The sequence below is a fragment of the Rattus norvegicus genome, chromosome 2 (genome assembly GCF_036323735.1).
Source record: "Rattus norvegicus strain BN/NHsdMcwi chromosome 2, GRCr8, whole genome shotgun sequence".
Classification (NCBI taxonomy): domain Eukaryota; kingdom Metazoa; phylum Chordata; class Mammalia; order Rodentia; family Muridae; genus Rattus; species Rattus norvegicus.
The window spans coordinates 250,058,170-250,084,929 of record NC_086020.1 but is presented as its reverse complement, the minus strand read 5'-3'; the positions used below and the strand labels follow the sequence as shown (position 1 = coordinate 250,084,929).

Genomic DNA, 26,760 nt, shown 5'->3' with positions numbered 1-26,760 from the left:
TAAATCTTTAAATACAATTATTTGGTTTTTTATTAATCATTTTATTAGTTTACATTTAAAATGTAAACACCTTCCTGGTTACCCCTCCACAAACTCCCCATTGTACTTCCCCTCTGTCTCCTCACCTTTGCCTCACTGAGGATGCTTCTCTATCCACTCACCCACTCACACACTCCTGCCTCACTGCTCTAGCATCCCCCTATGCTGGGTCATCAAGCCTCCACAGGACCAAGGGCCTTCCCTTTCATTAATGTCAGACAAGGCCATCCTCTGCTGCATATGTATCTGGAGCCATGGATCCTTCCATGTATAGTCTTTGGTTGGTGATTTAATCCCTGGGAGCTCTGGGTGGTCCAGTTAGTTGATATTGTTCTTCCTATGGGCTTGCAAACTCCTTCAGTTCCTTCAGTCCTTCCCCTAGCTCTTCCACCGGGGTCCCTGGGCTCAGTCAGATGGTTGGTCAAATACAATTATTTGAAAACCAAGATATTCTCTGTATTGGAAGAAGTCTGTGATCCAAAGGAAACACAGATGAAAGGTGACAAGTTGAGAAATACTAATTTGTAAAATGTGATTATAGTTTATGAAAACTTGAATTATTACTGATTGTTTCCTTCTACTACTAAAAGAGAATCTTTTTAAATAAAAGAAACTACTTACATCTCTATACTCATTAGTTAAACAATAATCATAATTAATAACTATCAAATGGTTTGCTCAAGATTAAAAATTACCTAAATTTGAAATGTGGTACATGAAAAATTCTACTTGAGCAGTACCCTTGTGTTGACTATAATTCTTTTGAGTGTCTCCCATAAATAATGAGTTGTTCATAATTTGGCATTTTATATGAATACTGCCTACCACATAGATCTAGGAAGGCCTCGGCATTTAAATAAAGATGAAAAAGAGAATGCATCTTCAACTTCAATACTTCAATACCTCCTCTCAGTATCAGGGGCCCAATATTCTGACTTTCAATATGAAAAGTACAGTGGTTTCTGAATATAAAAAAAATCATAGTAAGAATAAAACTGCCTCATGTATGTGTCTAAGTAATAAAGATATAACAAGAATTGACTGTTTAGTCTCTTTCTTAGAGGATCATATTTAGATGCATTCTAATTATTTTGGCATTCATGTGGACAGATTTGTTTTTACAGCAATTGAGAACTTAGATGAGGTTTACAAATGTATGGCAGACCAAAATGAGAGACAAATGGACATAAACAGCTCTGGTAGAGAAGACATCAGGTTTCTTTTCTTACTCGGATCTCTACTGTTGCTTAAAATGTTTCACACGAAATTTTTAATATGTCTGTTACTCTTAGACATAAGTATCAGTAACCAATGGTCCTCTGTCTAGTTCGTGTATTTTTCTGGCTATTTTTCAGTCTTTCAGATGAGGACCTGGTTCTTTCATGTTTCTCGGTTTCACGTGGATAGTAATCTGGTAGAAGCATTTTAGAGAAGTCCCATTCTCTAATCTCTGCTGCCATTTGGGCTGAATAAGTCCCTAGATTTTAGGCAAAGTGTACAAATTGGCATACTCATTTATTCTGCATATTTTTGACAGATGCTATTTTAGGTACCAGAGTTCACTATTGGACAAACCAAGTTCCTAGCCTCACAAAATTTGTCTTACTGTAAAAAGTGAAGAATTGAAACATGTTAGGTAGCAGCGGGTGTCCTGATGAAAATAAAGAGTGGACTTTCCAAAAGGGCAATTCAGGTTGAAAGGGCAGCCCGCACATCTGTGAGAAGTGACATTTTGTGTTCTGTTCTGACTGACAGGGAGAGGTCACGGGAGAGATCTGGGAATAGGCATGCTAGGCTGGTAGTCCAAGGTCTTGTAAGACAGAGTGTGATGAGTAAGAGGAAGAGTGGAACAGACAGGGCAGGAGCTGGCAAGTACTCATAGACAAAATCAACTGAATTTGAGATCTAATTCTAAGTGTAGGTGAAGAATTTAAAAAAAAAAACAAGGATATAAAATCACTTATTTTTCAAGTGCCAATTTTGGTGCAGTGGGAACACAGCATGACCAAAGGAAAGTAAAAGCAACGAGATTGAGGTTGGCATAATTCGTGGGGAAGCCACAGGCTTCAACTCTACCAATGTAGTTTTAAAAATAAATAAAATAAAGTAAACCTTCTGACTACGTTTTATGGGTGAAGGGAACAACTTAGCTGATAGAACTGGAATATCAGGGTCTAAGAAAGATCCAGAAAAAAAGTGGCCATTTGTAGAGCTAGAAAATAAGCATGGAGTATCACTGAGGATGTCGGAAAAAAAAATGTGTTGTCATGGAAGCAGAGGAAAAAATGGAAAGTGTTTAAAAATAAGAGGTAGTGTAAACAGAGACTATGACAGTAAGAACAGGAAGAGCATTGTATTTAGTACATGAGGATAATAGCTATTGTCATAAGGTTGAACTGAAATGAGGAACTGGCCTGAAGGACCAACAATACAGACTGTCCTGTGAGATGTCATGAGAAAGAAATGAGGCAAGCTGGAGACACCCATGAGAGCAAGATCTACTTCTTGTTACGATCGGTGACATTTGGGGATGGAGAGGCTCACAGGTTCAGAGCACTTGTTGCTTCTGCAGAGTTTTCAGGTTTGATCCTCAGAACCCACATGACAGCTCACAACCTACTGTAACTCCAGGTAGTTTATGGGAGATCTGACACCTTCTTCTGGCCTCAAAGGGCACCAGATACACACCGAGTACACATAGACACATACAGACATACATACAGACGAAACATACAGACACATCAAATAAAAGCAAATACATCTTTGAATGAAAAAATGGGAACTCCTTGCTACAGACAGTGATGTCGAAGGTCATTTGACTACATGAAAGCAAAGGAGGAGAAAGAAATTGGATGTCGGAAACGGCTATCTTAATTGGGAGCCATAGTAGAAGAACCTAGATTTGCTGAATAAGCTAAAGTCTGACTTTGAGAAAAGCAGATGTCTCCAATCATTGTAATGAACAAGGAAGGAGAAAACACGAATGCAGATAGTGAGTTTGTGGGACTTGAGGGACATGGTACACTCTGAAAACCTATTGTAAATGATAAAGGTTTTGGTGTGTGAAAGGAAGTTCCAAAATTGAATGAACTAAAATGGAGGAAGGAGGCAATCCAACAGTGCACTGAGAAAATGGGAGCATGAACTTCAGGTCACATGACAGGAACTGAGAACCATAAATATGTCTGTTAGCCACTCTTTGCAATGTTCCTGCTTTAAGTAGGGATGCAGGGATGAACATCTGTCTGCTGAGTCAAAGACATCCCCTGTCAGGACAACTCTTCCAGGCGTTTTTGTTGCTCTCTCCTTTTGTTATAGTTTGTGGTCCTCATTTTGAATTTAAGCCCACTGAAGCACAATGAAGTTAGAGGTGACTGAAGCGTGTACACTTGGCACACAGCACAGTTTTTAATACAAACTTAAGGTGTAGGATTTGTGTTTTCAATCTCTGGGAATTATACTCCACCCCTAAGCTACAATACAGCCCAGAAACCTCTCTATAGTTTAATATTTGACACGTGTATGAACTAAAATACATAGTCAAATATTATAAGATTTAAACTATAAAAACTAAAGAAATAATAATATTATCAATCTTGAAATGAGTTCCATTTATTAATTGTTGGTCTTAGTACCCGTTCTATCTGTGTCCTGTGCAGAACGACCTTTCTTGTTCCAATAAGTTCAAGCCTATTCCTCAGGTTCTCTTGCTTAGGGTTCAGTCTGTCTAGTGTACATGAGCTACGTGGGGTTGGTTTTTGTGCAGGCTGATGAGGATGGACCCATTTCTGTTCTGCCTCAGACAGACATGCAATTTGACCAGCATCATTTGTTGGCACCTTTGTCAAAAGTCAGGTGTTCATCTGTGTGTGGATTATATCTGGGTGTTCAGTTCTATTCCATTGATCAATGTGTCTATTTTTATGCCTATAGCAGGCTTCTTTTATTACTATAGCTCTGTAATACAACTTGAAATCTGGGATGGTGATACCACCAGGAGTTCTTTTATTGTTCAGGATTGTTTTAGCCATCCTAGGTTTGTTATGTTTCCATACGAAGTGTAAGAATAGTTTTTCAATTTCTGTGAAGATGATTCTGTTGGAATTTCTGGGAATTGCATGGAATCTATTAAATTCTTTTGGTACTATGGATTTTTTTTTGTAGTCTAGTTTTTTTTTTTATTAACTTGAGTATTTCTTATATACATTTCGAGTGCTATTCCCTTTCCCGGTATCCAGGCAAACATCCCCCTCCCCCCTCCCCTTCCTTATGGGTGTTCCCCTCGCAACCCTCCCCCCATTGTCGCCCTCCCCCCACCAGTCTAGTTCACTGGGGGTTCAGTCTTAGCAGGACCCAGGGCTTCCCCTTCCACTGGTGCTCTTACTAGGATATTCATTGTTACCTATGAGGTCAGAGTCCAGGGTCAGTCCATGTATAGTCTTTAGGTAGTGGCTTAGTCCCTGGAAGCTCTGGTTGCTTGGCATTGTTGTACTTTTGGGGTCTCGAGCCCCTTCAAGCTCTTCCAGTTCTTTCTCTGATTCCTTCAACAATTCTTGAATTACCCTAGGTACTATGGATCTTGTTACCATATTAATCCTTCCACTCTACAACATAAGAGGTTTTCTTTCCATCTTCTGATGTCTTCTTCAATTGTTTTCTTCAATGTCTTGAAGTTTTTATTATTAAGTCTTTAATTTGCATGGTTAGAGTTATTTGAAGTTATTTTATTTTTGAGGCTAATGTGGAGATCATCGTTTTTCAGATATTTTTCTCGGTCTGCCATTTGTATATAGGAAGGCTAATGTTTTTTATGTGTTGATTTTGCACCCTGCTATTAAAATTAAAATTGTTTATCAGCTATGAGTTTCCTAGCAGATTTTTAGGGTCTTTTATTTATAAAATAATATCACTGCAAATAAGGATACTTCTTTCCTAATTGTGTCTCCTTCAGTTGTCTTATTGCTCAAGCTAAGACTTGAAGCACAATTTTGAATATGTCTGGAAAGAGTGGACAATCTTAGTCCTGCTGCTGATTTCAGTGGAAATGTTCTGAGTTTCTCCACATTTACACTGATGTTAGCTGCAAACCTGTTGTAAATTAACTTTATTATGTTAAGATGTGTCTCTCATATTCCTATTCTTCCTAGGACTTTTACTACGAAAGGTGTTGGAATGGGCTGTTTTGGAAAAAAGCTTGATAGATTTTACATTAGATGCAAAATATGGGTTATTGGATCATCATTCCCATTAATATCTCAGGAAAAAGTGAGATCTGGTGTAGAGTTGTAGGCCTGTGTCTGCTCATCCATGGGGCAGAGCCACTTGGGGGAGGGCAAAACGTGGAGACTTTGACTCTCCTTATACCACACTATCACGAGGATGGGTGCTGGGCTATAGGGAAGTGCAGAGACACCCCACACACACACTCTTGGGATAGGAAAGCCCAGTCTTTGGTGTGAGAAAACCAGAGCTGGTTTGAGGGTCCCCTGGTCTGCGATGAGGCCGAGTCTGTGGGGTTCTCGGGCTCTTGGACACGTAGGCACCACTGAAAGTCGAAGAAGAGCAGAAAACGGAATCAGGAGATAACGGAATCAGGAGATAACGGAATCAGGAGCTGTGTCTGGCCCGGGGCCTGGGGTGGGGGAGAGGGACAGAGTCAAGTGCAGAAGAGCTCTAACTAATCCCAGCTGAGATCATTCTTGGCTTGACAGAGGCTAGCTTGGTGACAGTTGTGGCTGGGAGCACAGAGAGGCCTTCTATAGGAGATTAGGGGGCAGCTCTATAGGCAAAGGCCTTCCTGATGGCTCCCCATAGCAGATTTTGGTGAAAAGGGACAGTCTGTAGTTCCAAACAGTTTATTGTCATGGCAGAAAATGGATGTGTAAAACCACACCCCATTTCTCAGGGTAGGCTTGAGATTAAACACCTTTTGCATGGAGAAATGTCTGGGAAAGGAAGTTTATTGACTGAGCCCTCCAGGCCTCTAGTTATCTCATTAGCATGGAGAGCTCATCTTGAGCCTATGTGACCTGTGGTCATGCCATGTCTATTTTATGTGAGAAGTATGACATGTGCTCCAAGTCAGGAGTCTGGTAGAAAGCTGGGAGTCACCTAAGCTTCAGGTATATGCCAGGTCTCAACCTGCTCTACCTTACCAAACTTCTTGGCATGGTTTTATGTCCCACAGCCTGGGTCTGAGTCATTCCAACATGGCCAGAAATACAAAACAATTTTTTTTATCCTGAGGTCAGAAATAGGTAGTGGAGCCTGTTAAACTGTGAGACATCTCTACAAATGTTAGCAGATAATTTATAGAAAATTAGACTTCACACAAAAGTCCAAATATGTACCTTCTCTTTTTAAAGTCACATGGGATCTAGTGAGGTCCGTAATGTGAGTTGTTGACAATGGCAGATGGAGCTAATAAGCGATGGGATCTTACAATAAGCAAATAAGCTTTGCCACTGACCCCACGTAGGCTCATTGCAGCACTGAAATTCGCTGTTTGTATACTAAAAACGAAATGAGTTTTCAATTTAATATGGATAATCTTTAACAATAGTATTTAATTTATTAATAAATAATTTAATAAAAGGTAGCATTGAAATATTAAGCATCAGACACATGTCAGATCATTTGCTCACCACAAGAGAACAGGAATGGAAAAGACTTACATGTTGGTTAACATGGAAATCATGAGTTTAATGGCATCATTATCAGATGTGTGTCTGCTAAGATGCATAACCAACCAGTGGCACCTGAGTGGAAATACTCAATGAAGCACTCTTCCTAAGTAATAGCATTGCAAGCAAGATTTAGGGATGAGTAGGAGTTTTTTCAGAAAAGATGTTCGTACATTCCAGGGTATGAACAGGCATTGCTTAAGAATTAAAAAGTTCCATATTATGTATGTATATAAAGCAAGAGAAACAGATGAGGATGAAATGGTGCAGCCTTCTGTGCTAAACTGAAGAATTTTAATTTTGTCCCAAAATCTATTTAAAACTTCAGCTGATAATACCAAGATAAGATCATCCTTATGAAAAAGCAGTCTGAATGTATCAAAAGTAGAATGTAAAGAGTGAATACAGAGACAAGAAGTCAATGTACCCCAATCCTGAGGCAAACTGTTAAATCTGAGGTTGACCTGGTATGTTCCTATGTAAAAAGCTCTGTGATGTCAAGTCATTCTAAACTTTCAAAAGAACAGAAGACTACTTGAGAGCTATTTTGAGACTGACCTTTTATATAACTGACCTTTCCTCAACTGCGTAAACCACCATGTGTTGTTGGCTACCAAAAATCAGTGGACCATAAGTAAGAAAATACTTAGTCTATGTATGCTACCTCCTGCCATAATGACAAATAATTGAAGACTTCAAAGACAGAAGCACGAGTGAGCTCTAGAAGTTACAATCACCTGAACATGGAGACAAAAATCCTATTCTCTTAACTGTCAGGTCAGAGGTATTGAATACAAAAGTTAAAAAAATCTGACTAGACTCCAAAGACAAAGAATCATTTTCCTTGAACAATGTGAGCTCACACTGGTGTTGGGCATTGCTAAACACACATTGGAGTCAGGTCATCTTGAATTTGAACCCTACCCTAAGAAGGCTCCTATGACAAATGGAAAAATTATCTTGTAGTTCACAAGAATATTTTGCCTTTCTTTCAATTTTATCATCAACCAACCTTGTGGCAATTCTCTACAATTTTAAATTTAGTAATATAACATGTAATTATAACATAATATGACATGTATATTTTAGCAAGCAACAGTAGCTTTTATTAGGTGTCACATCATAACTGCATAAGGTTGATCACTTTTTCTTTCTACAAATTGAAAGATGATAGTCCAATGTTCCAAAATTTAAGTGATCTTTTCCTAAATAAACAATGATTTAAAGCAAGAAAAAAATCATTGTACAAGCAACCTTTCCACAATTTATGGTGAAATTTAGTGTAAATGAATTTGTGGAACTAGTTCTTCTTCCCATGCAAGGAGACAACTTGGCATTTCCATAATGAGCCTGAAGCAGTACTGAATCAACCATCTGGTTGGTCAGACTCAGAAGCACTGAAGGTCTCTCCATAGAACCTCCCAACACTTCTGCTATTCTGGCAACAGTGGAGCCTTCCTGTTGGTTGGTTGGGAGAAAGAAAGGAGGGAATTATTGCCCAGAAAGTTTCTGTTTTTTTTAAGTAAATGAATTAAAGATTTGTTTTCCTTTTTGTCAATACAGGTTAATTATGCTGCATTTAATTTCTGTGGTCTCAATAGAATCTTCCCTATGTCAGCTGTCTTCAACAGGAAGAACGGCTCTTTTTCTTTGTTCTAAATAATTAAGGGTTGACTACAGAGAACCTTGTAAAATATGTGCACCATGCCAATGTTCTCATTAACATTAATAACAACAGCTTTTCCACTTGTCACTGAAACAATGTCACTAGCCTGTGAAGAAACCTAGGTCAGAGATATGTAGCAGGTCTCAGTGTGGAAGACCCTAGCAGACAAAAGTTCCAACTCTATTTACAAAAAGAAAAACACAGCAAACCACTGAACCGAGAATAGGTCCCCTATTGAAGGAATCAGAGAAAGAACTGGAAGAGCTTGAAGGGGCTCGAGACCCCAAAAGTACAACAATGCCAAGCAACCAGAGCTTCCAGGGACTAAGCCACTACCTAAAGACTATACATGGACTGACCCTGGACTCTGACCCCATAGGTAGCAATGAATATCCTAGTAAGAGCACCAGTGGAAGGGGAAGCCCTGGGTCCTGCTAAGACTGAACCCCCAGTGAACTAGTCTATGGGGGGAGGGCGGCAATGGTGGGAGGGTTGGGAGGGGAACACCCATAAGGAAGGGGAGGGGGGAGGGGGATGTTTGCCCGGAAACCGGGAAAGGGAATAACACTCGAAATGTATATAAGAAATACTCAAGTTAATAAAAAAAAAAAAAAAAAAAAAAAAAAAAAAAAAAAAAAAACACAGAAAACAGGAGCCTGTAGATTTTCAAGGCAGGCTGACTGCACTGACAGACAGAATACAGAGCTTGATCCTTGATGTTTCCCTTCTCAGCCATAGGTGTGGAGGGAAGTGAACTCTTCCGGTTTCCAGCTTGATTGCAATAGTATCCATTCTCATGCTCAGTACCACACTCAAATCTCTCACCAAACTCAAGACTACCTCAGTCTTCAAAAGTATCCACACTTTCTGATCTCACTTGAGTATTCATTCAAGCTCAGCAAGCCTAATTATTGCCTTGAAACATGTCCATTGTCTCGGTTTCTCTCATCTCAGTAACTACTCATGAGTAGTGGTCCTTGTCTTCCTAAGTTCCTCTCTGCTCACCTTCCAAACAAAGCCTTGTCATTGTTTGTTTTCCATTTGTTAAATTCCTTTCTTTACTCTTCTCTATCCTGCTCCATTTGTCTGGCCACCATCTCTAGGACACTAATAGAATAATCTTCTTATTGAGAGTTCTTTAACCAGCCCTTTCTCTCTGCTTTATTCTCCTCACATCCAACAGTGATATATTTCCAAGGTAAATATGACCAAGCTGCAGGAGATAAAGTCCTACCATTTCTTTACTTTTAGAAAAGCCTATGTAACTGAGCCTGAGCCTGAAGTAGTAAAATGAGGCCTCCATTGTCTGTCTATGATGAACCTTGTAGCTTATAGCTTTGCAGGGTTGATCCTAAAATAGAAAACAGGTATTTTCTATGCCTGATATCCACTCTGCTATTCATCTCAAGATCTCATCCTTCCTGGCCTTCATCTTTTACTTTCTGATACAATCACTTCATTTCATGCTCTGCCATACCTCCTTTTATAGCCACATACATAGGTTGCTGTGGCAACTGCTCACTTGACGTATATATTGTGTGTTTGATCTGTGTCCACACACACAGGATGAGGCAAATAGTGCTGTTGTGTCCACTCCTCTGTGGAAGTCAAGTTAATATTTGAGTCAACAGGAACTAGCACAGCAGTCAGTCTAAAGCTCCCTTCTTTCTACACACTCACTGCACAAGTAATTATAATTTAAATTTGTAAAGTGGATCATACAGATATAGTTGATTAAATGAAGTAACAATAGACACTCTGCTGACCATGCATGAAACTGTATCAAAAGCCATTCGACCTAGAACTCCTCATTCTGATTGTTTCCCTGAGACAAAAATCGATGCTTCTTCAAATTCCAGATAACCAGAAATCATATTAATTTCTAGTCACCGAAAATATAACCAAAAAGAACTCCAAAATAATATGCATTCCCACACACACCCTCAATCTGTAATTTAATGTAATATTAGAATATACCTTAGGCTGCAGTGTGGTACAGGGGTAGAGTACCAACCTTGAAAAGCAAAGCCTTGGCTTAGTCCCCAGCACTGACAACAGTTTACCCCAAATACCCTGGGAAAACTGGAAAATGAAGGACCACTAAAGATATGGTTTTCTACTCAGTATTTGCTTCTGTTTCTCTCCCGATGATATTAGCTTGATATTGGCAAGTAATCATAGGCATGAAAGTCAAAGAGTTTAACTTTAAATTTTAGCTGTATGTGATTATTGAATAGGCTAAGTCTGGAAATATATCTTCTATCTTCAAAGCAACAGCTGCTATTCTAGTTATCAGATAGACCCCCTTTGAAGACTGTGACAAATACTAAAATTCACCCTGCTGTTCCAAAAGGAAAAAATGACCCAGCATCTTTGCACAAATGGTTGCTGAAAAGATCTGTGTTTTAGAAAGAGCAGCCACAATGTTTACCATCTCATAAGACGAAATACTTGGAAAATTTTTGTTGCAATCTTTCTGCAAGACATTAGAGAGATCCCTGTAGTGTGAAATAAAAATAAGAATTCCATGTCCCACTGGCAAGGTCCCAACGGACAGACCGGCTTGGCCCGTTCTCAGTCTGGCATCTCTGACCCCAAGCTCCAAATTCTCTCCACCTGGATCACTAAGTTCCCATGACCGGTCACTGCCACACCAGCCCCATGCTTCCAAATTCCCATGGCTTTTTGGGGTACACCTCTCGCAAACCTATGCTTTGCAGTGTATCTCTATATATATGGAACCTGGTTGGATCACCACGTGAAGCAAAACACCACACAAACTTAGTTTAGAATCAACATGAAAAGCAATCGCTGGGTGCAGTAACTAGCATCCTAAATTGTAAGCCAGTCTAAGTTAAATCCTCTGGTATCGGATCCCAACAGATCTGCTCCTACTTACATTTTGTCTCCATGATCTTTCCCTCTTCCTTTCTCTGACCCAGAAGTCCTGCTTACTCCTCACCCAGTGATTGGTCCCTTGAAATCTTTATTCATTAGGGGAAGGTTCTGCCACAGATCCCTTCCTTGTAGCCCTTTAATATTGCCAATTATACCAGGAAGAGAAGAACTACTCCATTTTCCTATAGCTGAAATCTTACCTAATCCTGTCTGACTTGGCTGAGTCTCACATCTGCCACATTTATGCCACACTCACTGCAAGAGATCCTCATATATTATATTTTGAATATAAAATCCCTTATGTGGTACTCAGTCAATGGTTCACCTTTAGATGGCCTCTCTCCTTATCAATGTACATAGCAACTTACATGTGGCTCTGACATGGGTGCTTTCATTTCCTGTCAGCCCATTTTGGATCACAGGAGCAGTTCTTTTCACAAACAAAAATGTGAATAAACAAAAGAATAGACTTACAGCTAATAAGCATTAGGATGAGCATAGGACCTTTAAGTTAAGGACACCCAGAGGTGTTTCGTCTGATGTCCTCTGAAAATTCCTTTCTCTGGCATCATATTTAGTTAGGTATATGTGGTATTTCTCTTTATAGCTGACTGAATACTTGAGGAAGGTGATTGTTGGTTATCTCTTTTGAGTTCTGCCACTATATAGCTGTTAAAGAAGCAGGAGTTGAATACCAGTAATCCAAGAAGAAAGGATAGAAAGAAAAGAAAGAGGAAAGGGACAAAAAGGATGTGAAAGAGGTATTATTTGGAAGCTTACAATTTCACAAAATGTAAATATAAACTATTTTTACCCTATTATTCCTGAATTGCTGCTTTCCTAAATAAAGATAATTATTCACATTTGTATTAAACTAAAGAATTTTACATTTTTCTGTAATGTACACAAAGTAGTTATTTCCTTGAAAGAGCTTTCCAACCAAGTTGGGAATGTCAGTGCTTGAACATTTGAAAACAGGACTCAAGGAGGAATTTCTTAAAAACCAAGAGTTCAGATATACCAGTTCACTGGACTTTAGTCTTTTTCCAAAGCCTTCTTCAAAAATACCCACAGCCCTCTTGTTCAATATTTATGAGTCTACATGAAACTTTCCAGGAAAATTGTCCCCACATAACCAATTCTGTCAGTTGTGGTGGAGAGTTAGTTATTTTCTTACCTCCACAGTGTTTTGACGTACAGTCATTCATATGCATGTCATGCTGTTCCTATAAAAGCCATGAATTTTCAAGCCTGGATGTATAAAATACCAGTACAAAGTATAATAATGTTTAGCCAGCATACATGCCTTTCACATACACATGCTGTGTATTTGCCGCTGTAAAATCAATGGTGATCTTCCTATTAGCTGTCCTGGGATGGCTCACTGAGAGTGACCCCTAGTCATGCTCACTCTCCTACCTCGCTCCTGTCAGATGTTGAAGTTATGTGTCTAAATCATATATCTTTGCAGAATGGGGAGTGTGCTGCTTTGGACACAGCTTAGAACCTACACAGATGTGTATATGAATGTTGCTAATTATAAATCATAAAGAGCTGTGTTCTCCCCTACAAAACAAGTTAAGAATAACATGTTTCCATTACTGTTATAAGAATATGTTTTTGCAGTGAAACTTGGTTATTTGCCCTTAAGTAGCATGTATGCATGAAATGGGACTCCTTCAATGTTATATTATTGAAGAAACATCTTCTCACTAAGAAGATAAAATGAAGTGACACACTGTCAAAGCTACTGGCACAGCAACGGCCTTCAGCATGGCCCTCACACACATGAACGTCGGTGACAGGGCCTCAACACAGGCAATAAAAATTTATACAAGGACACAGGCAGAGCACGTAAACTGATGAGAGGGACATGGGGAGAGGAGGAGAGGAAACAGCATGACCTGGAGACTGGAACATGAATGTCAGGCAGAGGGCCATATGCAGGATGATAGAGGCAGGTTAGAGGAGGCACAGTTCATGGAGGATAGGATAGAACGAGGAAATGCAGGGGTTACGGCCTCAGAGGCCACAGATAGAGACTCTGCACTCCTGAGGAGCAGAGAACCACCTAAAGCTTATGAGCAGGAGACCATGCTGCATTTAAGAAGTAATATACAGTTAACTCTCAGATGTTTCTCTAGAGATACAGCTGCAAGGTTAATTACCAGACTTTTTAATCTAATCACCTCTCTCTTGACAGATACGCTTTCATTTTCTTCAGAATTTTGATTCTGCCCTGATTATTAAGACAATAATTAGCACTCTGCTATTGCTTTCTAGAGCCAGTGACTATTTAGATTTACCAATACTTTTCTTTTGATATAATACCAAATTTATTTAGTCTTTAGCTCCACTCTGACATCACTTCTAGAATAATTTTCTCTTGTACTTAGAGATTTCCTCTGATGGTGGCTTCAGTCTGCAACTCTTGATAAAGTACTCAGTCCATTTCTGAAATGATGGCTGTTCTGTACCCTTTGTTTTTAAAAAAGACTGTCAATGTAAGAATATTATTGGTTCTTGAAAGATTCCTATCTAGTGAATCCCTACTCTAATTGTTGTTAGGAATTCATCTCTGTTTTCCTTAATTACTTTTTTGTTTTTAATTGACACGATGTTTATCCATGTTTGTGAGGTAATTCAATACGTGTCCACAGTATGCATCAATCTAATCATGGTAATTAGCAACCACATTGCCTCCAACATTTATTGTCTTCATCTGTTAAGAACTACCGAGTCTTCTTTTATGGTTTTGAATCATGATCTAAAATTGTAGTCAACCACGGCTGTCATGGGCTGTTAGCATTAGTCCCTCCAGCTTCCACATGACTTTTGAAGGAAATCTTTCCACCTGGCAACTTTTAGATGCTCTGGTCCTTACACTGTACAATTTCATATGAATCTGTGTGAGGATTTTTATTCTTGTTCAGAATTTTTTGAGCTTGTGTACCTCCTGTAGATAAGTGGAGCTTGCCTTTATAACACCCTTTATGAACCCCATCCTGTTTCTTCACACTTACTTTCTCTAATGTGCCAGGAAAACCTAATTCTCTCCCCTGTGTCCTTTAGGAGTCTTCTTGATTGCCTGGTATCTTTCCTGGCACATTAATCTAATTTCTCCCTAATACCTGATCTGTCACTACTTTCTGCATCTGACTTTAATCTCTTTTAATCTTCTTCATTGATAGCTCTTTGATAATACCTTATTTCATCATCATGTTTTCAGATCCTGCCTTAGTTATATAAACATAACATCATAGCACATTCGCTTTGTAGTTTTTTGTTTTTCTTTAGCAACTCTAACAGCATATTTCACTCTATATTCTGCAGTTTGTAATTATCCCATGAATATTGAAACTTTGTTGGCTAATAATTGTCAAAGGCCAGCTTTGACATCACAGGTAAGCTGAGGCAGGGCATAGAGTCTGCAATTGATCTCTCAGCAGACTTTTCTCTGAAGGAATAAGGCTTGATTCTTTAGGCCCAGCAAAAAGTAAGCAAAACACACACACACACACACACACACACACACACACACACACACACACACACAGTGGAAAACATGGCTCCAACCATTTTACATATACGTACATACATACACATGTTTGGTAGATAGAACAAAGTTCTAACCAACTTTGTGTGTGTGTGTGTGTGTGTGTGTGTGTGTGTGTGTATACATATATATTTGGTAGATGAAGAAAGCTCCTGTGAGCTAGTTTCAACAACTTTATTTTTTTCTCCTAGCCATTTTAGACCACCTCAGACAAAAATTCTCTATGTAAGAAAAAAGACTACCTCATAACTACAAATGACATGTTCTCCAAGAAAAATCACTATAAGAATTTTTTCCTCAAGAAGAGATTAAAATATTTACAAAAATGGAAATTACAATAGGATTACTGATTATGTATTCTTCCTTTGAAACTCGTACCTAACTAAACATTTCCCATCTATCTTTCCACAAGTTTATCATAACCCCAAGCAGTAATTCTTTGGTCATTGATTAACAAGTTTTAAGCAGTGTAAAATTGTTAACTCATCTAAATATTATTTTATGAAAGTTCATCTTCATATTGATCTGCAAGAAAATTGCCCAACAGAGTGAACTGTCTCCCAAGAAGCAATCATAACACACCATAGGCACTGAGGGTCTTCCCATGCCCATTCACACAACACTAGATACAGGAGGAATATAGCAATCACAAGCATGAGAAGAAACAGAAACAGCAAGAAGCAATCCAGAGATGAAGTCTCCAGGAATGTGCCTCTCAGAGACACATCCATCACAGCTGTGCAAAATGGTAGACGTCTCCAGAAAGCTCACTTTCTCGCTGCAGCATCTCCTGCATGACATCCAACGAATAATGTCCTATCTAATTCCTGGGCTCAGAGACAATTCGTGTTTGCTTCAGCTTGGCTCTTGAGGGCAATACTGACATTCAGCATATATTCAGTACACGTACCTTTAATATAGACTCAGGGCACTATCTCCAAGATCCAGATCCCCACAGATTATCAAGTGAATGTCTGAAACTAGTTTGAAATGGCAACTGAGAGCAACATAGCCATGGCCACTCCTCAGCTCCCTCTGACACTCACAAGTAGATTCTTCCAAGATTCTTTCTTTACATCTCCCCTTTCAGAGAGGCTGATGTGAGTTGCTGATGTTCTGTTCCAACACAATTAAATACCCTGTGCATGTATTTCTGATACCCAATATAGATTTACACGGGACACTTACATGTGTGTATAAGTATTAAAGGACAGACTGGATTCAATGAGATGTCTCCTTACTTCATGACTCCCTGCACTTATAGCCTGGTGTGTGTCTACTTGACCAAGTACAGCTGCACGTGGGTCATTTACTTGTGTGTCTGAGTATTCAATCACAGAGTCTGGATACCAAGGGGATATTTCTCATATATCATATAATGTCCCTTGTACTCACAGTCGCATAAGTCTAGTTTGTAACAGGCACAACTAAGCAGTGTCCAAGAAATTAATGAGTGAAATTTTACTTCACAGAATGTAGAGGCCACAAGGTCTTTATGCTCATGTATAAGCACTAGGGAAATGAGGAATGTTAAACATTCAAGATTGTCTTTTCAAGGGAGAGATGCATAATCTGTTTTCTGCCCAGGAGGCTGGGAATGAATGTAGTTAACAGCCTGGTGATATATGTTTCTGTAGGGCTAGGACATACCTAACTACCACGGTCTATTACATTTATCTTAGACTTTTCTTCACTAGACCTTCATCTTGACCATTTCTTAGTAGAACCCAACCATATGGGAGATGTCACATTTACTTTACAATAGCCTAGATGACCTCTGAGCTATTTCTAGGCCAGGCCATACCTGACTTCAGACAATTATATTTATTTATCCCAGCCACTCTCCCTATCCCCTTTTTATATTGAGTACTGTTTCTCAGTGACTAGAAACCATCTTTATGGAAAAAGCCATATGTACTTTGTAAAGAGTTTCAATGTAATCATTTCTTAAATTTGTTGTATATATGGGATTGAGTTGTCATTGAGTAACATTTTGCAAAATTGTGCTAAGGTTAAGATAAACACACCAAGGTCATATTCTAGATGTTTGAACCAACACACACTACAGAATCATGTTGAACAGGATTTCCTTCTTGCATCATGGATCATTACTGTTCGTGGAGTTTGCAGAGACCCACACAATAAAATACACCCTTTTGGCTGCCGCTGCAGAGAGCCCCTGGGCAGCACCCCACGAGCGAACCTGAGCCTCGGGACCACAGGTAAGACCAAATTTTCTGCTGCAAGAAAGCTGCCTGGTGAGCTTGGGACACACGGAAGCAGAATTTCTCTAGGACCGGGCACGTTCTGTGTTTACCAGAAGTCCCACACCCGCGGATCCCGGCCCGCAGCAGCTCTCTGCTCCCAGACCCGGTGAGAGAGAGACCCAACCGCCTGGTCAGGTGGGCACTCCTGAGGCTGCAGAGCGGAAGAGACCACCAACACTGCTCACCCCTGCCCACATCCCTGGCCCAAGAGGAAACTGTATAAGGCCTCTGGGCTCCCGTGGGGGAGGGCCGAGGAGCTGCAGGACCCCACTGGAACCTGAGGGAAACAGACCTGATAAACAGTTCTCTGCACCCAAATCCCGTGGGAGGGAGAGCTAAACCTTCAGAGAGGCAGACAAGCCTGGGAAACCAGAAGAGACTGCTCCCTGCACACACATCTCGGACGCCAGAGGAAAAAGCCAAAGACCATCTGGAACCCTGGTGCACTGAAGCTCCCGGAAGGGGCGGCACAGGTCTTCCTGGTTGCTGCCGCTGCAGAGAGCCCCTGGGCAGCACCCCACGAGCAAACCTGAGCCTCAGGACCACAGGTAAGACCAAATTTTCTGCTGCAAGAAAGCTGCCTGGTGAACTCAAGACACAGGCCCACAGGAACAGCTGAAGACCTGTAGAGAGGAAAAACTACACGCCCGAAAGCAGAACACTCGGTCCCCATAACTGACTGAAAGAGAGGAAAACAGGTCTACAGCACTCCTGACACACAGGCTTATAGGACAGTCTAGCCACTGTCAGAAATAGCAGAACAAAGTAACACTAGAGATAATCTGATGGCGAGAGGCAAGCGCAGGAACCCAAGCAACAGAAACCAAGACTACATGCCATCATCGGAGCCCAATTCTCCCACCAAAACAAACATGGAATATCCAAACACACCAGAAAAGCAAGATCTAGTTTCAAAATCATATTTGATCATGATGCTGGAGGACTTCAAGAAAGACATGAACACACTTAGGGAAGCACAGGAAAACATTAATAAACAAGTAAAAGCCTACAGAGAGGAATCACAAAAATCCCTGAAAGAATTCCAGGAAAACACAATCAAACAGTTGAAGGAATTAAAAATGGAAATAGAAGCAATCAAGAAAGAACACATGGAAACAACCCTGGATATAGAAAACCAAAAGAAGAGACAAGGAGCTGTAGATACAAGCTTCACCAACAGAATACAAGAGATGGAAGAGAGAATCTCAGGAGCAGAAGATTCCATAGAAATCATTGACTCAACTGTCAAAGATAATGTAAAGCGGAAAAAGCTACTGGTCCAAAACATACAGGAAATCCAGGACTCAATGAGAAGATCAAACCTAAGGATAATAGGTATAGAAGAGAGTGAAGACTCCCAGCTCAAAGGACCAGTAAATATCTTCAACAAAATCATAGAAGAAAACTTCCCTAACCTAAAAAAAGAGATACCCATAGACATACAAGAAGCCTACAGAACTACAAATAGATTGGACCAGAAAAGAAACACCTCCCGTCACATAATTGTCAAAACACCAAACGCACAAAATAAAGAAAGAATATTAAAAGCAGTAAGGGAAAAAGGTCAAGTAACATATAAAGGCAGACCTATCAGAATCACACCAGACTTCTCGCCAGAAACTATGAAGGCCAGAAGATCCTGGACTGATGTCATACAGACCCTAAGAGAACACAAATGCCAGCCCAGGTTACTGTATCCAGCAAAACTCTCAATTAACATTGATGGAGAAACCAAGATATTCCATGACAAAACCAAATTTACACAATATCTTTCTACAAATCCAGCACTACAAAGGATAATAAATGGTAAAGCCCAACATAAGGAGGCAAGCTATACCCTAGAAGAAGCAAGAAACTAATCGTCTTGGCAACAAAACAAAGAGAATGAAAGCACACAAACATAACCTCACATCCAAATATGAATATAACGGGAAGCAATAATCACTATTCCTTAATATCCCTCAATATCAATGGCCTCAACTCCCCAATAAAAAGACATAGATTAACAAACTGGATACGCAACGAGGACCCTGCATTCTGCTGCCTACAGGAAACACACCTCAGAGACAAAGACAGACACTACCTCAGAGTGAAAGGCTGGAAAACAACGTTCCAAGCAAATGGCCAGAAGAAGCAAGCTGGAGTAGCCATTCTAATATCAAATAAAATCAATTTCCAACTAAAAGTCATCAAAAAAGATAAGGAAGGACACTTCATATTCATCAAAGGAAAAATCAACCAAGATGAACTCTCAATCCTAAATATCTATGCCCCAAATACAAGGGCACCTACATACGTAAAAGAAACCTTACTAAAGCTCAAAACACACATTGCACCTCACACAATAATAGTGGGAGATTTCAACACCCCACTCTCATCAATGGACAGATCATGGAAACAGAAATTAAACAGAGATGTAGACAGACTAAGAGAAGTCATGAGCCAAATGGACTTAACAGATATTTATAGAACATTCTATCCTAAAGCAAAAGGATATACCTTCTTCTCAACTCCCTGGTACTTTCTCCAAAATTGACCATATAATTGGTCAAAAAACGGGCCTCAACAGGTACAGAAAGATAGAAATAATCCCATGCGTGCTATCGGACCACCACGGCCTAAAACTGGTCTTCAATAACAATAAGGGAAGAATGCCCACATATACGTGGAAATTGAACAATGCTCTACTCAATGATAACCTGGTCAAGGAAGAAATAAAGAAAGAAATTAAAAACTTTTTAGAATTTAATGAAAATGAAGATACAACATACTCAAACTTATGGGACACAATGAAAGCTGTGCTAAGAGGAAAACTCATAGCGCTGAGTGCCTGCAGAAAGAAACAGGAAAGAGCATATGTCAGCAGCTTGACAGCACACCTAAAAGCTCTAGAACAAAAAGAAGCAAATACACCCAGGAGGAGTAGAAGGCAGGAAATAATCAAACTCAGAGCTGAAATCAACCAAGTAGAAACAAAAAGGACCATAGAAAGAATCAACAGAACCAAAAGTTGGTTCTTTGAGAAAATCAACAAGATAGATAAACCCTTAGCCAGACTAACGAGAGGACACAGAGAGTGTGTCCAAATTAACAAAATCAGAAATGAAAAGGGAGACATAACTACAGATTCAGAGGAAATTCAAAAAATCATCAGATCTTACTATAAAAACCTATATTCAACAAAATTTGAAAATCTTCAGGAAATGGACAATTTCCTAGACAGATACCAGGTATCGAAGTTAAATCAGGAACAGATAAACCAGTTAAACAACCCCATAAATCCTAAGGAAATAGAAGCAGTCATTAAAGGTCTCCCAACCAAAAAGAGCCCAGGTCCAGACGGGTTTAGTGCAGAATTCTATCAAACCTTCATAGAAGACCTCATACCAATATTATCCAAACTATTCCACAAAATTGAAACAGATGGAGCCCTACCGAATTCCTTCTACGAAGCCACAATTACTCTTATACCTAAACCACACAAAGACACAACAAAGAAAGAGAACTTCAGACCAATTTCCCTTATGAATATCGACGCAAAAATACTCAACAAAATTCTGGCAAACCGAATTCAAGAGCACATCAAAACAATCATCCACCATGATCAAGTAGGCTTCATCCCAGGCATGCAGGGATGGTTTAATATACGGAAAACCATCAACGTGATCCATTATATAAACAAAGTGAAAGAACAGAACCACATGATCATTTCATTAGATGCTGAGAAAGCATTTGACAAAATTCAACACCCCTTCATGATAAAAGTCCTGGAAAGAATAGGAATTCAAGGCCCATACCTAAACATAGTAAAAGCCATATATAGCAAACCAGTTGCTAACATTAAACTAAATGGAGAGAAACTTGAAGCAATCCCACTAAAATCAGGGACTAGACAAGGCTGCCCACTCTCTCCCTACTTATTCAATATAGTTCTTGAAGTTCTAGCCAGAGCAATCAGACAACAAAAGGAGATCAAAGGGATACAGATCAGAAAAGAAGAGGTCAAAATATCACTATTTGCAGATGACATGATAGTATATTTAAGTGATCCCAAAAGTTCCACCAGAGAACTACTAAAGCTGATAAACAACTTCAGCAAAGTGGCTGGGTATAAAATTAACTCAAATAAATCAGTTGCCTTCCTCTATACAAAAGAGAAACAAGCCGAGAAAGAAATTAGGGAAACGACACCCTTCATAATAGACCCAAATAATATAAAGTACCTCGGTGTGACTTTAACCAAGCAAGTAAAAGATCTGTACAATAAGAACTTCAAGACACTGAGGAAAGAAATTGAAGAAGACCTCAGAAGATGGAAAGATCTCCCATGCTCATGGATTGGCAGGATTAATATAGTAAAAATGGCCATTTTACCAAAAGCAATCTACAGATTCAATGCAATCCCCATCAAAATACCAATCCAATTCTTCAAAGAGTTAGACAGAACAATTTGCAAATTCATCTGGAATAACAAAAAACCCAGGATAGCTAAAGCTATCCTCAACAATAAAAGGACTTCAGGGGGAATCACTATCCCTGAACTCAAGCAGTATTACAGAGCAATAGTGATAAAAACTGCATGGTATTGGTACAGAGACAGACAGATAGACCAATGGAATAGAATTGAAGACCCAGAAATGAACCCACAAACCTATGGTCACTTGATTTTTGACAAAGGAGCCAAAACCATCCAATGGAAAAAAGATAGCATTTTCAGCAAATGGTGCTGGTTCAACTGGAGGGCAACATGTAGAAGAATGCAGATCGATCCATGCTTATCACCCTGTACAAAGCTTAAGTCCAAGTGGATCAAGGACCTCCACATCAAACCAGACACACTCAAACTAATAGAAGAAAAACTAGGGAAGCATCTGGAACACATGGGCACTGGAAAAAATTTCCTGAACAAAACACCAATGGCTTATGCTCTAAGATCAAGAATCGACAAATGGGATCTCATAAAACTGCAAAGCTTCTGTAAGGCAAAGGACACTGTGGTTAGGACAAAACGGCAACCAACAGATTGGGAAAAGATCTTTACCAATCCTACAACAGATAGAGGCCTTATATCCAAAATATACAAAGAACTCAAGAAGTTAGACCGCAGGGAAACAAATAACCCTATTAAAAAATGGGGTTCAGAGCTAAACAAAGAATTCACAGCTGAGGAATGCCGAATGGCTGAGAAACACCTAAAGAAATGTTCAACATCTTTAGTCATAAGGGAAATGCAAATCAAAACAACCCTGAGATTTCACCTCACACCAGTGCGATTGGCTAAGATCAAAAACTCAGGTGACAGCAGATGCTGGTGAGGAAGCGGAGAAAGAGGAACACTCCTCCATTTTTGGTGGGATTGCAGACTGGTAAAACCATTCTGGAAATCAGTCTGGAGGTTCCTCAGAAAATTGGACATTGAACTGCCTGAGGATCCAGCTATACCTCTCTTGGGCATATACCCAAAAGATGCCTCAACATACAAAAGAGACACGTGCTCCACTATGTTCATCGCAGCCTTATTTATAATAGCCAGAAAATGGAAAGAACCCAGATGCCCTTCAACAGAGGAATGGATACAGAAAATGTGGTACATCTACACAATGGAATATTACTCAGCTATCAAAAACAACGAGTTTATGAAATTCGTAGGCAAATGGTTGGAACTGGAAAATATCATACTGAGTGAGCTAACCCAATCACAGAAAGGCATTCATGGTATGCACTCATTGATAAGTGGCTATTAGCCCAAATGCTTGAATTACCCTAGATCCCTAGAACAAACGAAACTCAAGACGGATGATCAAAATGTGAATGCTTCACTCCTTCTTTAAATGAGGAAAAAGAATACCCTTGGCAGGGAAGGGAGAGGCAAAGATTAAAACAGAGACTGAAGGAACACCCATTCAGAGCCTGCCCCACATGTGGCCCATACATATACAGCCACCCAATTAGACAAGATGGATGAAGCAAAGAAGTGCAGACCGGAGCCGGATGTAGATCGCTCCTGAGAGACACAGCCAGAATACAGCAAATATAGAGGCGAATGCCAGCAGCAAACCACTGAACTGAGAATAGGTCCCCTATTGAAGGAATCAGAGAAAGAACTGGAAGAGCTTGAAGGGGCTCGAGACCCCAAAAGTACAACAATGCCAAGCAACCAGAGCTTCCAGGGACTAAGCCACTACCTAAAGACTATACATGGACTGACCCTGGACTCTGACCCCATAGGTAGCAATGAATATCCTAGTAAGAGCACCAGTGGAAGGGGAAGCCCTGGGTCCTGCTAAGACTGAACCCCCAGTGAACTAGTCTATGGGGGGAGGGCGGCAATGGGGGGAGGGTTGGGAGGGGAACACCCATAAGGAAGGGGAGGGGGGAGGGGGATGTTTGCCCGGAAACCGGGAAAGGGAATAACACTCGAAATGTATATAAGAAATACTCAAGTTAATAAAAAAAAAAATACACCCTTTTAGCCTCAAATAATTTTTATTCAACTTTTGGAGCTTTCAGTATCACAGCTTAAAAATGCCTAAGTGTACTTCAGTTCTAAAAGCTTCTTACAGAGTCAGTAATTTAAATTACATATGCTTCTGGAACAAATCTCTTCAGCGTTAAATTGCTTCCTTAGCTACAAAATAATTACTCTCTAGCACAAATTCATCTTCAGATTCAAAACATTTCTATTGTTTTTAAACGTGAGATATTAGCAAATGAAAATCAGGATACCCATGTAGTCAACTGTCTGACTGTAATTAGCTATTTGTTATGTTTCTTGTTTCCCCTATATTGAAGAATACAATTCTTCTATAATGATCCTACCTCATTTTCACTAAAAGCTTTAATCTTGAGAAGGCCTTGTAAAGGCTCTTAGCTTTGAGGAGGGCATGACTCATGGGAAGAAGTTCACTAAGATAAGAAACTTGATCTAGGAAACACAGACTCCACTGAGACTGTTTACCTCTCTGAAGCTTCCTGTCCAAAACTGCCTGTCTCAGCAGGAGTTTTGTACACTTCTCATTTTCCCTTTAATTATCTGCACTCTCAAAATTATTGGCTCAGCATAAATTGTGAACAGGAAAGCATCCTGTGGTACATGGGAAGGAGAAACGTGTGATACCCAGGCAAGCTGATCAAGATTCTACATCCAAACAGACTGCTTTGTTTAGAAAAGTAAACAACAGCCCATCATATTGTGGTACATTAGTGTACTTTTAATTGTTAACGGTAACCTGAATTCTCTGGATACTATAGATTCACAAGTGATTTAGTCACCAAATCTAAGAGCCTTATTATGAGATAAATCATTAGTGCAAGAATACTGGGGAGGAGAGTCCTTAAGAATAACTTACTCTCTCCCCTTCCACATCCCTCACCACCTATGGCAGGTAGAAGAACTAGCCCAGGGTTATGAGAGTGGATTATGAACTTGCCGTGTCCTTCACAGCTGCAACACTCAGCAGAATGGGTCTTGCAGCTTACCTGGGCAATAAGGTAGAGCCGGCCCTGGCTGCAAGGCTGGTGGTGAGCCTTTTCAGAGGACGTAAGATCAAGAGGGCTGACAAGCTAACCAGCTCAGATACCTCTCAGGCCCAGGGATTTGAATTGGTCCACCCCAATATATACCCTCTGGAAAAACTGCTAGAGTGCATGAATGGGTGGTCCTATAGATCCAAAGCTACAACATCTCTATGACACAGGGCAACAACAGGATATTCGAGGTTCCAGTATTGGTAGAGTATTAGAAGCCAGAGGCTTTGTACCAGACCAACATTTGCAAACAAAGAAGTATGAACAAAAGGTTATACTGTGGGACACACTGTGACACAACTACAGCTCCCACAAGATTTTTCTACATTGGGGTTGAATGTGCAAAGCTGGAGGGTAGATATGAGAGAAGGTTGAGATGAGTGGAATTGGTGTGCATGATGTGAAATTCATGAATAACCAATAAGAAGTTTTAAAAAGAAAACAACTTACTCTTTATTGTAAGGTACATTACAAATATTAAAAATGTGAGTGAAGGAAAACTGTAAATCTTTTTGATAGCCTATATTAACACCTTTCATTCTCTCAAGTCTCATGTTGTATGCCTTAGCATCCCTACTCTACAGACAAGAAAACTGATAGTTTCAAAGATAACACTGCAATAAGAGTCAGGGTTGACAAGATACTGATCTCGAACCAAGTGCTCACTCTGGCTTAGAGTCTCCCTAGTAGAACGTGTAAAGAAGTTTCCTTTTAAAAAATTTGTATGTCACTTCATTCAAAAGTAAGAATATTAGGACTCCTACTAAATCTTAAATGCATTTGAAAATTCAGTTTTAAAAGATTGTATTTTAAAAAGAACTAGTTTTAACATTCCTTAAAATGATTGTAGCAATCAGCAGAAAGAGTGGTTAGTAAGTCTTACCCAAATCAATGATGAGATAGTGGACTGTTAAGCTGTAACTAACCACATTGCATATTCATATATCACATCACCGTCTTTCTAGATAGCACAGACTGGAAATCAGTTGAGAGAAACTTCCAGGACTGTAGCCATGTGTTTTCCTATTTGGTTAAGAGGAATCTCTTTCAAAGAATCCATTAAACATCTTTTTTCAAAGTTTTATTTTAAAAAGATGTACATTTCTATATAGGGTGATGAAAAAATAATTCTGACATTATATCAAGCAGCAAGTAATTTTTATAAAGAACCCAAGATGACTAACTCAAAGTAAGAGACTTTATACTTCCTCTTATGTAAGAAGTCGTATGACTTTTAAAAAGCTAATGAGTTAAAAAATAAGAACCGTATGCTACATTGTTTTTTTTCCTATAAATAAGGAATTACGTGTAGGAAGAAACGGTACTTAAATATACCATTAGCCAACTGCATAATCATGGTTACCAGACTTCATTTGTGGAAGTTCAGCAAAGCAGCATTAAAAATGGCATAAGGATCTCATTAAGATAATTCTACAAGAAAATTAATAAAAACTGTTCTATGCCTTTGGTAGTCAAGATAAGTTGAATAGAGCTTAAAAAAATAGAGGTGTTGTTTTTCACCATGTGGTACTAGAAACACTTATATCAATTCACCCAAATTGATGTCTTCCTGAAAATGCAAGTTGCCTTACCTCCATACTTATTTAGTGAATCAAGAAGCCACTTCCAAAATACATCTCAACCCACAGTAGCTGTGTGCATGCTGGGTTCCACAATCAATTGTAGCACTTGGTTCTCCTTCACCTAGTACTTCGGGCTGATAGAACTATAAATTGAGCCTGACTGACTTTTCATCCCATGTTTCATTTGCTAGTGATTTCTGAGGCACAGCAAGGGACACAAAAGATTGTGTGTATGATATTTTGAAGTGCTGCAGCTCCTGACAACATAGGAGTATTTGTTTAGAATGAAGAAATAGAAGTAATGCTTTCTGAAATCAATACAATGGCAAAATAAAGAGAGCTGGGGTGATGCTCCTAGCTTCGAGAATGCCAAAGTTAACTCCTGAAGGCTTTTGTCTGCCTGGTCTTTATTTTGTTCTGTTTTGTTTATGTCTCTGTGGGGGAAAAACATTGAGGCACTAACAGTTGGATGTATTGTGAAGCTGTTCCAAATTGAGTATGGAAGAAAACTAGAGTGTATCAATGGTTCTTTTACTGTCAT

At 39.5% G+C, this 26,760-nt stretch overlaps 1 protein-coding gene across 13 annotated transcripts in view; it reads left to right on the top strand.

Annotated features, from left to right (window-relative positions):
* The window catches only part of Lrrc7 (leucine rich repeat containing 7), a 501,827-nt gene that overhangs the window by 209,338 nt on the left and 265,729 nt on the right, over positions 1-26,760 (top strand). The window lies entirely within an intron of this gene.